The sequence below is a fragment of the Schistocerca gregaria genome, chromosome 1 (genome assembly GCF_023897955.1).
Source record: "Schistocerca gregaria isolate iqSchGreg1 chromosome 1, iqSchGreg1.2, whole genome shotgun sequence".
In the NCBI taxonomy this organism is placed as follows: domain Eukaryota; kingdom Metazoa; phylum Arthropoda; class Insecta; order Orthoptera; family Acrididae; genus Schistocerca; species Schistocerca gregaria.
In genome coordinates this window covers 468,247,775-468,257,644 of record NC_064920.1, presented here as the reverse complement: position 1 = coordinate 468,257,644, position 9,870 = coordinate 468,247,775, and the positions used below count along the sequence as shown (strand labels likewise).

Sequence of the window (9,870 nt, the reverse complement as noted above, 5' to 3'; positions counted from 1 at the left end):
GTGTGGTCACAGTGTTGGACTGCACAGAGGGAGATCCGTGTACAAACTTCCTTCGTGCCCCCTCCCCCTTTTTGTTTCTTCTCAAATTCATGAAGTGTCCGTCCAGTCACTGACATGTCTGTTCTCCTTCTATAGTCTTGGCAATTTTCATAGTGTACATAGTTATGGAATATGAGTCATGTGGTAACAATATATTATCGTCACAAGTAAATGTGACGAATAGTGAAAGCAGGCGAGATGTCACATAGACCTCTCACAGAAATGAAAACAACAATTATTTCGGGTGCGAACTTGTTAGAACACAGGAATTCGAGAATCAAAACTTTCAAAAAGGTATGAAAGAGGCATAATATGAAGTACTTGTGTAGAACGAATTGGAGTAATGTACATCTGGAGATCCCTTGCCTACACGTCACTGTCGCAAACGGACGTTACACCATGATACAGACACAAATTTGAATACCGCGAACAGACTCGTCAATGGCCGGACGGACAGTTCATAATTTCGTGAAAAAAGTCCAGCACCGTGCTCACGTGACCACGATTCCACGGTGTTGCTTGGTATCTTCGACCGTTTACTGTTTCTGTTTGCGTTCTTTTTTCCACAGTTGAGTACACCTTCTTGCCGGTCGGAGTGGCCATGCGGTTCTAGGCGCTACAGTCTGGAGCCGACCGACCGCTACGGTCGCAGGTTCGAATCCTGCCTCGGGCATGGATGTGTGTGGAGTCCTTAGGTTAGTTAGGTTTAAGTAGTTTTAAGTTCTAGGCGACTGATGACCTCAGAAGTTAAGTCGCATAGTGCTCAGAGCCATTTGAGTACACCTTCTTCCTGGCTTCATGCTTAGTATGAGTTCAGTTTTTGATGGGCAATCCACTGGGCCCTCTTATCACTAAATCTGAGGGGCGTGCGATGGGAAGCTTCTCTTGTGTGCTTTAGGTAATGCGCGTTTTCCTTTTTCTTTTTATGTAGCAACAGGCAACGGTCTGCACGAAGCCATAGTGTCCACACCGCCATCATCATGACAGCAGTCCACCCCAAACGGTCTCTGTGCCGCAGCGTCTGCATGCCACATCATCATTGTGCTGGAGTACCTCAGTGCAGCTGCGTCTCTATACCATTACATCTCCCTGCCATAGTCTCTGTGCCAGTCTATAAGCTGCAGTGCATCCACGCCACTGTCTCCATAGCAAATCTGCGACACAGTCTCTGTGGCACAGTATACCCACGCCCTATTCCCTGTGCTGCAGTGCGTCCATGCAGCTGTCTGCACACTGCAGCGTCTATGTACCACTACCTGTCCCTGCCACTGTATCTGTGTACCGCAGCCCTCTTCCAGCTCAATCTTCTCACTACGGTATCTTCTCACTGCAGCACCCACACACTACCCCTCACTAAAGCATTTCCATGCTACAGAGCTTCTGTGCTGCAGTTTCTGTAAATGCATCACGTCTGCACCACACTATCAGCATCACTGTGTTTAGATACAACATAGTTTCCATGCTACTGTATCTCTGTAGTGCAGCATTTCCATGTCGCATCTCCACACTGCCACGTTCTACTTGTAACTGCATCTCCACACCACCATATCTCCACCCAGCAGTGTCTCCATGCCACTGTTCTTCCGCACCACAGTTTCAGTGCTACAGTATCTCTATACTGTAGACCACTACAGTATAGAGTTACTGTAGCACTGAAACTGTAGTCTCTTCACCATAGCACTTTTGCGATGCAGTATCAGCACCACTGCACCAGTGTGTCTCTATGCCACAGGTTCAACATGCTGCAGCATTTTCATGCCACATCTCCCAGCCAGCACATTCACCACGTCACCGTGTCTACGCTATCATGTCTCCAGAATGCTGTATCTCCACACTGTAGTGCTTCCATGCGCAGTCTCAGTACTGCAGTCTCTGCACCGCCATGATTACATACACTACTTCCACACATTGTCATTTCTCTGCACAGCAGCGCTGCTGCACCACAGACTCAGCGCCACAACCTTCATTCTGCCACTCCAACATGCCATCAAATCTCCATGCTGCAACGTTTCCACACCAGAGTCTCACTGCCACAGTGTGCATGCCAGTACATTTGTGGAGTGCTTCCACACTGCAATCTTCATACTGCACTCTCCATGCCATTGTGTCTTCATAGCGCTGCATCTCCATCTGCAACATCTCTATGCCACTAAATCTCTACAGAACAGTGCCTCCAAACCACAGTTTCTATACTGTACAACTTTTCCACTGCATTCTTCACACCGTAGCACATTCATGACATCCTATCAGTACTGCTGCGTCTACAAGTCTGCTGTGCCTCCTGCTGCAGTGTATGTGGTCATTTCCATCCCACATATCCATGCCGCTACAGTCTGCACACCTCCACATCTCCATTCCGCCACAGTCTACACAACACCAGATCTCCCCATCACAATGCTTCCGTGCTGCAGTCTCAGCACTGCAGTCTCCATACCACCACATATCCACGCCACTGTGTATCCATACAACTACGTGTCCACGCTGCAGCACTTTGGCGCCACGATCTCAACACTGCAGTCTTCATGACACTATCCTTAGTAACACCACGTCTCCAAGCTAGTGCACTCCTTTGGCACAGTCTTGGCACAGCAGTCTTCATGCCATCGTGCCTACACACCACTGCAATACATGCTGCAGTGCTTCCACTTTGAGACATCCTCCTCTCTAACGCTGAATAAATTATAGATAAAGATAAAATTCAAAGCAAGTACACTTTTTTAGCCTACATAGCTAAGCAAGTAAACTAACTATTAGGCGAGAAGAATAGGTGCTCACCATCTGTTTCTTACCGTTCCTTGATCAACATCTTACTCATAAAGTATTGTAACTCATTCTAAAAAATAATGATTGTATTTACTGGGTGTGTGAAGGTTCAATAATACAATTTAGACACTGCTTTCGTAGCTTTCTTAATAAACTGTTTCAGTCTCTTCATATTATTTACATTTCTATAGTATTTCACTAATGAAACTTCCATTATAATAAAATCTGTGACAATATCTTTTCCAAACAAAAACAAACTAATTTACAGTCTACAGCTCACGATAACTTCCAGCTCATTTCCCCCTTACCAACACACTCTATATAACGATAAGACTAAGAGAAATCAGGACTGTCAGCTGCCGACAGGCACGGGCTTAAATCATAGAACTAGTTACACAATGGTCAACAACAAAGACAAATGACGTTGCAGTTAAGCGATCATAAAATACACTCCTGGAAATTGAAATAAGAACACCGTGAATTCATTGTCCCAGGAAGGGGAAACTTTATTGACACATTCCTGGGGTCAGATACATCACATGATCACACTGACAGAACCACAGGCACACAGACACAGGCAACAGAGCATGCACAATGTCGGCACTAGTACAGTGTATATCCACCTTTCGCAGCAATGCACGCTGCTATTCTCCCATGGAGACGATCGTCGAGATGCTGGATGTAGTCCTGTGGAACGGCTTGCCATGCCATTTCCACCTGGCGCCTCAGTTGGACCAGCGTTCGTGCTGGACGTGCAGACCGCGTGAGACGACGCTTCATCCAGTCCCAAACATGCTCAATGGGGGACAGATCCGGAGATCTTGCTGGCCAGGGTACTTGACTTACACCTTCTAGAGCACGTTGGATGGCACGGGATACATGCGGACGTGCATTGTCCTGTTGGAACAGCAAGTTCCCTTGCCGGTCTAGGAATGGTAGAACGATGGGTTCGATGACGGTTTGGATGTACTGTGCACTATTCAATGTCCCCTCGACGATCACCAGAGGTGTACGGCCAGTGTAGGAGATCGCTCCCCACACCATGATGCCGGGTGTTGGCCCTGTGTGCCTCGGTCATATGCAGTCCGGATTATGGCGCTCACCTGCACGGCGCCAAACACGCATACGACCATCATTGGCACCAAGGCAGAAGCGACTCTCATCGCTGAAGACGACACATCTCCATTCGTCCCTCCATTCACGCCTGTCGCCACACCACTGGAGGCGGGCTGCACGATGTTGGGGCGTGAGCGGAAGACGGCCTAACGGTGTGCGGGACCGTAGCCCAGCTTCATGGAGACGGTTGCGAATGGTCCTCGCCGATACCCCAGGAGCAACAGTGTCCCTAATTTGCTGGGGAGTGGCGGTGCGGTCCCCTACGGCACTGCGTAGGATCCTACGGTCTTGGCGTGCATCCGTGCGTCGCTGCGGTCCGGTCCCAGGTCGACGGGCACGTGCACCTTCCGCCGACCACTGGCGACAACATCGATGTACTGTGGAGACATCACGCCCCACGTGTTGAGCAATTCGGCGGTACGTCCACCCGGCCTCCCACATGCCCACTATACGCCCTCGCTCAAAGTCCGTCAACTGCACATACGGTTCACGTCCACGCTGTCGCGGCATGCTACCAGTGTTAAAGACTGCGATGGAGCTCCGTATGCCACGGCAAACTGGCTGACACTGACGGCGGCGGTGCACAAATGCTGAGCAGCTAGCGCCATTCGACGGCCAACACCGCGGTTGCTGGTGTGTCCGCTGTGCCGTGCGTGTGATCATTGCTTGTACAGCCCTCTCGCAGTGTCCGGAGCAAGTATGGTGGGTCTGACACACCGGTGTCAATGTGTTCTTTTTTCCATTTCCAGGAGTGTACATCAACTATTAACATCCCGAGAGTCTTAGACCGTTTACTATTTCTTATCAAATCTTTTCAGAATAAATCATACAAATACGAATAGCGACAATAACTTTATTATACACACATCAAAAAAGTTTTGCATCATCCCATTTCCCAGAACTCTTGAAGTCAGACGTTGACTGAAGACATTGTATCACAGAAACAGTCCCTTTGACTATTCAGAGATGTGACTAAACCCGCCTAGAGATGTAAACAATCGTGCATGAGCAGCACCTATTAGGCGGAGGATCCGACAGCCGATCAGTTCCAGTCATTCCACCAGAAAGGCGGTACAAGGTTCATGTTGTCTGTAGTTCAACCATGCCTAGACGGTCAATACCACGGTTCGATCGCGTCCGCATTCTTACTTTATCCCAGGAAGGGCTCTCAACAAGGAAAGTGTCCAGGCATCTCGGAGTGAAACAAAGCGATGTAGTTCGGTCATGGAGTAGATACAGAGAGACAGGAACTATCGGTGACATGCCTCGCTCAGGCCACCCAAGGGCTACTACTGCAGTGGATGAACACTATCTACGGATTATGGCTCGGAGCAACCCTGACAGCAAAGCTACCATGTTGAGTAATGCTTTTCGACAGGACGTCTTGTTACGACTCAAACTGTGCGAAATAGGGTGCACAATGCGCAACTTCAATCCCGACGACCATGGCGAGGTGCATCTTTGCAACCACGACGCCATGAAGCGCGGTACAGATGGGCCCAACAACATGCCGAATGGACCGCTCAGGATTGGCATCACTTTCTCTTGACCGATGAGTGTTGCATATGCCTTCAACCAGACAATCGTCGGAGATGTGATTGGAGGCAGCCAGGTCAGGCTGAACGCCTTAGATACACTGTCCAGCGAGTGCAGCAAGGCGGAGATTCCCTGTATTGGGGTGGTATTATGTGGGGCCGATCCGCTGGTGGTGATGGAAGGCGCTATAACGGCTGCACGATACGTGACTGCTATCCTCCGACCTAAAGTGCAACCATATTGGCAGCAAATTGAGGTGGCACTCGTCTTCATGGTCTCGACAATTCGCACCCCCATCGTGCATATATTGTGAATGATTTTCTTCAGGACAACGACATCACTCGACTAGAGTGGCCAGCATGTTCTCCAGACATGAACTCCATCGAACATGCCTGGGATAGATTGAAAAGGGCTGTTAATGGACGATTTGACCCACCAACCACTCAGAGGGACGCCGAATCGCCGTTGAGGAGTGGGACAATCTGGATCAACAGTGCCTTGATGAACTTATGGATAGTGTGCCACGACGAATACAGGCATGCATCAGTGCAAGAGGACGTGTGTACAGCAATCTGGACCACCACCTCTGAAGGTCTCACTGTATGTTGGTACAACAAGGAACGTATGGTTTTCATGAACAATAAAAACCTCGGAAATGATGCTTATGTTGATCTCTATTCCAATTTTCTGTACAGGTTGCGAAACTCTTGAAACCGAAACGTTTTTGATGTGTGTAATTAAAATTTCACATCATTGGAGATAAATCTCATTTATTATTACATATCGGTTCTATTTGAGAAAATATGAGATTAATTTTGGTTTTTGAATTTACAGTTTTGATTTTGTTGAACTGTGTCATAAATTTAACATATCGTATTCTACGATATGAGAGAGAGAGAGAGGGGTGGAGAGAGAGATTGAGAGAGAGAGAGAGAGAGAGAGAGAGAGAGAGAGAGAGGAGGATTGAAATCATTTCCATTGAAAATCTCAGTGCCACAGTGTCCATGCTGCGGCGTGTTCATGCGACCATGTGTCCATGCCGCAGCATCTCCACACGACGATGTTTCCATGCTGCAGTCTCCACGCCGTTGAGCCGCCTTGCCATCACACCTCCAGCCACCATTTCTGCATATCACAATGTCTCCACACGGTCGTGTCTCCGTGCCACAGACTTCTGTGCTGCAGTCTCACATTGCACATCTACACGACACTGTATCTCCAAGCCAAAGTCGTTATTTGCTGCAGTCTCAGTGCCACAGTGGCCATGCTGCTGCATCCCCATGCTACTGCATGTTTACACCACATTCATTCAGCAGTGCAGTCTCAGGACTGTGGTCCCCCTGCCGCTGTGTGTCCATGCCACCACATCTCCATCTACCAAGTCTCCATGTCTCCATGTTTTCGTGCTGCAACCGCTCCACACTACAGTTGCCACACTACTGCATCACCACATTGCGGCAACAGGGGCACCGTGTGAAAAATACCATTGTAATTTATATTTGCAATTGTGAGCCACGACCAACAACATTCTAAAATCTGCAAGCACTGTAGGGTGGTAGGGTATGGGGGATGTGAATTAGCTAAATAAATTTCAAAAAGAAATAAATATGCAATTCCCATTGGCTTTAGGGGTTCAGATTGTATTACTGATGAATATATTCAAATTGGATGTGAACTTGGAGACATGAAGCACTCCGTCTTCAGGCCACAAGTGGCCCATTCTGACCATCCGACCACCGTGTCATCCTCAGCTGAGGACGCACATAAGAGGGGCGTGTGGTCAGCACGCGGCTCTCCCGGTCGTTATGATGGTTTTCTTTGACTGGAGCAGCTACTGTTCGGTCGAGTAGCCCCTCAATTAGTATCACGAGGCCGAGTGCACCCCGAAAAATGGCAACAGCGCGTGGCAACCTGGATGGTCACCCATCCAAGTGCTGGCCACGCGCGACAGCACTTACCTTCAGTGATCTGATGGGAACTGGTGTATCCCCTGTGGTAATGCCGTTGCCTGAAGAGATGAAGCTGACAGTTTTTATTTAAAATTTCAAAATTTGGAGTGATAGTGGATGTAGAATATAAGAACAACAAAGGCACAGAGGTTTGCAAAGAGGAATTCAATAACAGTGAGTACAGAGTAGATGAAGTTGAAGGTAAACATGTGAGTGGAGCTATTTATAAAAGAAAAATATAGCAGAGGGATCGATAGGACATGTTAGACTGTGTTTAGTAATCTTGGATGAACTAAGTAGTAAGAAGAGAAATGTGTGAAGTATAAAACCCAAATAGAGGCACAGTAAAGTGTCTGAAAATAACTGAGTGACATGAGGCTTTAATCGTAACAGTAAACAGTTACGAAAGATGGCGAGCACCAATCAAAGGACGATGTATAATTTAAGAAATCCATTTTCAGTGTAATAGCTGAGCAAGGAAATTTCCTAATGGAATATGTCGTGGGGTATACGTTTTACACCAGTGATAAGATTTATGATGGAGGGGGACTGTGTTACAATGTTACTTCCTTGGCTGTTACAGGAACAGTTTTACTGCTAATATAAACGATGTAGCAAAGGTGAGGAAGAAAAGAATATTTGGATGTGTCAGAGGGAGTCTAATATAAGTGAGTGAGAAGACTGTGGGAAGGATGATCAACGTGTGCCAGATGAATAGAAAAAATATGTGTAATGTGTATAGTAGCAATAATGAATGGGAGTACATGTAGTTATTATCTTAACTTGTATGGCAGATGTAATGGGAATGAAATGGGGGCTAGTGCCATCAGTAAGTTAACGTTTATTGCAAGTATTCTGGTGTCTGTCATAAAGACAGTGATGTTACTAGAAGTGCGAACAGGTTCTGATATGGAGCCAAGGGGCAGTTAAGCTAGGGGAGTAGGACCTGCTCAAAGGGAGCGTATGCCTGACTGAGGTTTTATTGGTTGCAACAGAAGATACGAGAATACTTCAAATAGTATTAAATGGGCTTGCTCTAAGGTACCATCATGCTGGATACTGTATTGTTGGTGATGATGCTGAATATGACGTGGGTATTCTTCGAGCATTAAGGTTATGGCTTGCCAATGGGTGTAGTACGTTATAACTGTTGTGCTGGTGTTGAATGTACGAGTGAAGTGGGAACTGTTTGTTGCAATGGAAGTGTTATTTATGAATTTTGCCCTGTGCAGTTGTAATTATTTTGGGGTTTTTCATTACGTGTAGTTAAGTCCGTAGCTGGAATGAAAATGTGAGAAAGTTTCTTTGTGTGAGAATGGAAAGCATACAATGAGCCAAATAATTCAGTTTGCATAATACACTGAAGAGCCAAAGAAACTGGTACACCTGACTAATATCATGCAGGACCCCCGCAAGCACGCAGAAGGGCCGCCACATAATGTGGCGTGAGTCGACTAATGTCTGAAGTAGTGCTGGAGGGAAATGACACCATGAATCCTGCAAGGCTGTCCATAAATCCGTAAGAGTACGAGGGATGGAGATCTCCTCTGAACAGCATGTTGCAAGGCATCCCAGATATGCTTAATAATGTTCATGACTGGGGACTTTGGCGGCCAGCGAAAGTGTTTAAACTCAGAAGAGTATCCCTGGAGCTACTCTGTAGCAATTATCAACGTGTGGGGTGTCGCACTGTCCTGCTGGAATTTCCCAAGCCCATCGGAATGCACAATGGACATGAATAGACGCAGGTGATCAGACAGGATGTTTTGGTACGTGTCACCTGTCAGAGTCGTATCTAGACGTAGCAGGATCTTATATCACTGCAACTGCACACGCCCCACACCACTGCAGAGCCTCCATCAGTTTGAACAGTTCCCTACTGATATGCAGGGTCCATGCATTCATGAGATTGAATCCATAGCCGTGCACGTTCATCCGCTCGGTACAATTTGAAACGAGACTCGTCCGACCAGGCAACATGTTTCCATTCACGAACAAAGTCGGTTTTGATGGGCTCAGGCGAGGCGTAAAGCTTGGTGTCGTGCAGCCATCAAGGGTAGACGAGTGGGCCTTCACATTCGAAAGCCCATAGCAATGATTTTTCGTTGAATGGTGCACACGCTGACACTTGTTGATGGCGCAGCATTTAAATATGCAGCTATTTGCGGAAGGTTTGCACGTCTGTCACGTTGAACGATTCTCTTCAGTCGTCGTAGGTCCCGTTCGTGCAGGATCTTTTTCCGGTCGCAACGACGCCTGAGATTTGATGTTTTACGAAATTCCTGATATTCACGATGCACTCGCGAAATGGTCTCACGGCAAAATCCCCACTTCATCGCTACCTCGGAGATGCTGTATCCCATCGCTCGTGCGCCCACTATAAAACCACGTTCAAACGCACTTAAATCTTGATAACCTGTCATTGTAACACCACTAACCGATCTAACAACTGCGGCATACACTTGTC

At 47.3% G+C, this 9,870-nt stretch overlaps 1 pseudogene; it reads right to left on the bottom strand.

Moving 5' to 3' along the window:
- Nucleotides 1–7,345: 7,345 nt before the first annotated feature.
- Nucleotides 7,346–7,463, bottom strand: LOC126291626 (5S ribosomal RNA; annotated as a pseudogene).
- Between the last annotated feature and the right edge of the window lie 2,407 nt (nucleotides 7,464–9,870).